The following is a 6,242-nucleotide window of genomic DNA, read 5'->3' as shown; positions in this document are numbered from 1 at the left end:
ACCGCCGCCGCCTGGATCGGGCAGATCCCGAGCGCCGTCGCGGGGCCGCGCCTCCCGAGGTCGCGTGCCTCCCTCATCGGTGACCTCCTCCCCCACCGCCGCCGGATCCGTCCTCCCCTTCCCCGTCTCCGGCCATCTCCCCCATCTCCGGCCATCTCCCCCGTCTCCGGCGTCTACTCCGGCGAGCCCGGATCCAGATCTGAAAAAGAGGTTGACCCCGAAATTTTGCCCAAGTCCCGGAATATTTTAACATTATCATGCCATGTTCATCGCATCATATCTCCATGCATACTGCTCCGTTTCGTGCGTGTAATATGTCAAATTGTTCATCTCGACGTGTACATCATTTCATTCCATTGCATCATGTTCATTTGAGATCATCTTGATGCCTGAATCATCATTGCAAGAGTGCTATATGATGTTGTCTGCTGTCTGTTAACAGAACTTGCTCTTTTGTCATTTTTGCCATGATTGATGTGTGCATCCTATGAGGTTGATGTCTACATGTGTTTTGAAATATGCCATGTCTTCTTTACAGTGGTGTATGCCATGTATTTTTGTGATCAATGTGGTGACTAGCACAAGCATGCAAACTAGGCTTCATAATGTTGCTGATTTTAGTCCCTGTTCTGCTGTTATTTTGATGCCACGTAAACATGTTGCTACAGAGAGATCCATGCTTATTTTGAAATACTTCAGTATGTTTTGAACATATGGTTATTGTCTATCCATTCATTCCCATGCCTTTTGTTTTCTTGCTGAGGTCCTGTAGCATGTTGTTTTGATGCGTGCAATATGCCTAGTTGCTGTTTTGGACAGATTGTGGCTATAACTTGTATAGTGTGTGAGTGTTGAACCGTTGCTCCGTTTTGAGTGTGCTCTATATGAAACTTGCTTAGATTTGCATGTAGCTTCATATTACCATGTTGCATCCTTGTTTTGGTGTGTTTTCTTGATGTTTGAATGCTTTTTGCATCAATGCCATGTTTAACTTGTTTTGCTCATATCTTCTAGGCCGTAGCTCCGAACTAAATGAACTTTATATGTAACTTGACTAGAATCTCGTGTAGATCATCTTGGTGCATCTTAACTTGTTGTTTAACAACTTGAACATTAGGTTTATTCAGATCTGGACCATTTTCGAAATATGCATATGAGGACTTACCGGATTTGTTGTATGTTGTTCGCGGCCTCATTTAAACTTGCCTTGATGTGTTGCTCTTGTTTGCATCATCTCTTGCCATGAGTAGCCTCGTCTAGCTTTGTCATGCATCAAGCTTGTTGTGCATCATGTCTTGTCTATGTGTGGTGTGTTTACCATGTTGTGTGCTTCTCTCGATAGTTCCCGTTTCGTTGTGATCGTGAGGACTCGTTCGTCTACGCTTGGTTCATCTTCGTGGCTTCATCTCCTTCATGGACTCGTTCTTCTTCCTTGCGGGATTTCAGGCAAGATGACCGCTACCCTAGATCTCACTACTATCATTGCTATGCTAGTTGCTTCGTTCTATCGCTATGCTACGTCACCTATCTTTTGCTCATCAAGCCATCCCAAATTGCCATGAACCTCTAACCTTTGACACCCTTCCTAGCAAACCGTTGCTTGGCTATGTTACCGCTTTTGCTCAGCCCCTCTTATAGCGTTGTTAGTTGCAGGTGAAGTTGAAGATTGCTCCAGGGTGGACAGGATTAGGTTGGGATATCACAATATCTCTTATATTATTAATGCATCTATATACTTGGTAAAGGGTGGAAGACTCGGCCTTATGCCTGGTGTTTTGTTCCACTCTTGCCGCCCTAGTTTCCGTCATACCGGTGTTATGTTCCCGGATTTTGCGTTCCTTACGCGGTTGGGTGATTTATGGGACCCCCTTGACAGTTTGCTTTGAATAAAACTCCTCCAGCAAGGCCCAACATTGGTTTTACCATTTGCCTCACCACCACCTACTTTTCCCTTGGGAGTCGCCCTCTCAAGGGTCATCTTTATTTTAGCCCCCCCGGGCCAATGCTTGTCTAAGTGTTGGTCCAAACCGAGTGATGTCCGGCGCCCCCTGGGAAACCAGGGTCTATGCCAACCCGACGTCTGGCTCATCCGGTGTGCCCTGAGAACGAGATATGTGCAGCTCCTATCGGGATTTGTCGGCACAACGGGAGGCTTTGCTGGTCTTGTTTTACCATTGTCGAAATGTCTTGTAAACCGGGATTCCGAGTCTGATTGGGTCTTCCTGGGAGCAGGTATATCCTTCGTTGATCGCGAGAGCTTATCATGGGCTAAGTTGGGACACCCCTGCAGGGTATAATTTTTTGAAAGCCGTGCCTGCGGTTATAGGCAGATGGGAATTTGTTAATGTCCGGTTGTAGATAACTTGACACCAGATACAAACTAAAACGCATCAATCGTGTGTGTAGCCGTGATGGTCTCTTTTCGGCGGAGTCCGGAAACTGAACACGGTCTTTGGGTTATGTTTGACATAAATAGGAGTTCAGGATCACTTCTTGATCATTGCTAGCTTCATGACCGTTCCGCTTGCTCTCTTCTCGCTCTTATTTGTGTATGTTAGCCACCATATCATGCTTAGTCGCTGCTGCAGCCTCACCACTTTACCCCTTCCTTTCCCTTTAAGCTTTGCTAGTCTTGATACCCATGGTAATGGGATTGCTGAGTCCTCGTGGCTCACAGATTACTACAACAACAGTTGCAGGTACAGGTTATGCGATGATCATGACGTGAGAGTGATGTTTGCTTGTCTTGGAGTTCTTCTTCTGCTTCTTCTTCGATCAGGGGATAGGTTCCAGGTCGGCAGCCTGGGCTAGCAGGGTGGATGTCGTTTGAGTTTCTGTTTGTGTTTCATCCGTAGTCGGATGTTGGTCTTATGTATGATGATGTTGTATTCGTGTGGCATTGTATGCCTTATGTATGTATCCCCATCTATTATGAAATGTTGATGTAATGATATCCACCTGGCAAAAGCGTTTCAATATGCGGGTCTATCCTTGGTGGGACCTTCGAGTTCCTTTTGGATAGGGTCGCATATTGGGCGTGACAAGTTGGTATCAGAGCCTCGACCGACCCTAGGAGCCCCCTTGATTAATCGTGTAGTCTGGCCGATGTTGAGTCTAGAAAAAAATTGTTTTCGGAGTCTAGTTATCTCGGAGAGTAGGAATTCTTTTTACTCCTCTGCCCCTTCGTCGCTCTGGTAAGAAATCTTGACGTAGGTGTTTTGAATCACTCCTCTTCCCCTTCAAATTTTTCTTTAGGTTCACGCAGTTGGTTTTCCGATCGTTGGTTCTCAGCTCTTTTTATTCGGTGCATTTCTCGTCAAGTTGACTCGAACCTCTTCATCTTTGCGAGTTCAATCCTCAGTTTGCTCTCAATGAAGTTATTTCTCTATCCTCAGTTGTTTTGTTTTCCCACCCGCCCACCCTTTTTCATCTCGGAACTGGAGTCCGTAATCGAGTATCCATCCTACTCATGCAAAGTCTTTGCCTTCTTTCCCCAATGATTTCAACCGGTGTTGTCTCTTCAAGATATTCGTCGTTTCCCCTCCCGAGTTGCCTTTGTTTTTCCCGCCCTCCCACCCTTTTCTTCCTGGAGTCTGACTCTCTCTCGACCATCTATCTCATTCGTGCGGAACCTCTTCAGTCTTTTGTAAATTATTTCAACTGGTGAATTCTTGTCTCGATGGACATTCTTCATCTCTTCTTCGGTGGACTCAATTCATGTTTTTTGGGTTGATCATATTCTTTCCCTCGGCTCAAGTGTTTTCCTTGCTCGTTCGCCTCTCGCCAGTTTATCCTTCCGGAGTGCTCAAGACATCTCAGGAGATTCGTCTGTGTTCCAATTAATTCGTGGTCGTTACCTCATTCTAATATTTCAATTGTTCTGGTGCTTCATCTATCTATTCATCATCCCTTCCCAATGGTGTTTTCTCTTCAGTGGGCCCTAACCCACAGGTCTTTTCCCAGGATCTTACCTGACTCTTCTAATTCTCCCGGAGTTATTCTTAAATTATTTTCAAGTGTGACGTAAGAATGGATTCCATCAGTCACAGGCCTTCCCCAAGATCGCTTTCAAATTCTTTTCATTGTTGGCTCAACCTCTTTGCTTTTCATTCTTCCGGAGTTTCTCAACAATTTTGGTGGTGTTTCTCGTCGTCATTTGAAGACCGAAGAAGAGTTTGTCCTCTAAATTTTGTCCGTTCTCCCGGAGATTCGTGGTTCTAGCTTCATGTTATCCTCTCATATTATTCCATTCGTCAGATATTCTTTTCTTACCCGTCCGGAGTATTTTAGGAGTTGTTTTACCGTTTCTTTTCACCGGAGGCCATCATTCTAGCTACCATTATCCAAATTATCCCGGTGCTTCGTTCAAGTGTTCTTTAATCAGCTCATGATCTCTTTGTTCTTTTGCATCTAAATCCCCTCGAGCATATTTGTTCTTCTAAGTCTTCCCGGTGATTCGGTCTCTTTCATCAGTCATTTTTGAATTCTTACGGTGGTTCGTTCAAGACTCTTTTTCCTTGATTATCATTTTAATCCATTCGTTCTTTCCAATCCTATCGGTGGTTCAGGAAGACCTTCTCAAGTTTGCGACATGTCACTTCTCAATCCTTTTCAAGAAGAATAAGTGGTATGCAAAATCTTTTGCTTGTCATCAATTTAATTTGATGAAGGATAAGCATACAATAAATCTTATTCTTATTTCCTCAAGTGGTTAATCCTTTTCTTCGGAGTTTGTTCTTGATGAATAAATTCTAGTTCCAAGTGTTTTGATCTTTTCTTTTCCCGGAGTTCAATTTCCTTAGCCATTTCGTCAGAACCTCCATCTAAATCATCGCAAGGCTTTAATCTTATTCTTTCTTCCTTCATTCTATCTCATCATCCTTTTGTCACCGGAGTTCTTCATGATTTAATTCATTCTTTCAAGAGTCATCAAGATTCTTGTTGGCGGAGTTCAAGTATCTTTTCTTCTCGCATCTCGAAGTGCAATTAATTCTCCGTATTCTTTTGAATTGGAGTTTTGCATTTCTTCGTTCTTCTCAGATATTCAAATCCATTCAATCCTTCCTTCTAAGTTCTTTTCATTCAATTCTTTCGATTCTTCCGGAGGCATTGCATTGTTCATCTCGTCAAGTACCATCTCTTTGGGTGAAGCTCATGTTCTATTCTTTCCTTGTTTCAACCGGAGTGCTACCTAAATCCTTTCAGTCTTATTCGTTTCTTATCTCGTTCTAACCGGAGTTGTTTCATAGTCTATCTGTTTCCGTGACTTTAAGATTCTTGTCGTTCCTCTCTTCTTCTCGAGTGCTCTCGATTCTTTGCTTCTTCTCTTGAGTTCTTGTTTCACCTCATCCCTTTTCCCTTCAGTCTCGGTCCTAAGATCTCGGGACGAGATCTCTTGTTAGTGGAGGAGTGTTGTAACGCCCCGGATTCTTTGCGCCAGGTGTCTGCCAGTTATTCGTTGTTGTTTGCCATGTCATTTGTTTGCGTGTTGCATTTTATCATGTCATCATGTGCATCTCATTTTGCATACGTGTTCGTTTCATGCATCCGAGCATTTTCCCCGTTGTCCGTTTTGCAATCCGGCACTCCTATGTCCTCCGGCGTTCCCCTTTTTGTCTCCTATTGTGAGCGGGTGTTAAACTTTCTCGGAATGGCCTGAGGTTTGCCAAGCGGCCTTGGTATAGCACCGGTAGACCGCCTGTCAAGTTTCGTGCCATTTGGAGGTCATTTGATACTCCAACGGTTATCCGCGTAGCCCGAAACCCCCTTCTCTTTGCAGCCCAACACCCCTTCCAAAGTGTCCCAAAACCTAGAAAACTCCCCTCCATGCTCTCGGTCGTTCGATCACGATCGTGTGGGCGAAAACCGCTCCTCATTTGGAGTCTCCTAGCTCCCTCTACCTATATATTTGTGCCTCCCCTGAAAATCCCGGTCTAACCCTAGCCATCTTCATCCTCGCGCCGCCGGACACATCTGCCCGAGCCGGACATGTCCGCCGGCCACCTCGCTCCGCCCTATCCGGTGCTGCCACGTCGCCCGCCGCCGCCGCCAGCCACTCCCACGCCGCCACCTCACCCGCGCCCTCCTTCTCTCTCCTCCGCGCCCGCCGCCGGCCCGCGGGGCCCGAGGCCGGCCCGCCCGAGCCGCGACCGGGACCGCGCGCCGCCCGTCTATCGCGCTGCCCACGCCGGATCTCTGCCGCCGTGGCCGCCATCTCCGCCACCCCGGCGTTCGCCACCCGG

Source organism: Triticum aestivum, chromosome 4B (genome assembly GCF_018294505.1).
Source record: "Triticum aestivum cultivar Chinese Spring chromosome 4B, IWGSC CS RefSeq v2.1, whole genome shotgun sequence".
Taxonomy (NCBI): domain Eukaryota; kingdom Viridiplantae; phylum Streptophyta; class Magnoliopsida; order Poales; family Poaceae; genus Triticum; species Triticum aestivum.
The sequence above is the reverse complement of the archived record's forward strand: the minus strand, read 5'-3'. Positions refer to the sequence as shown.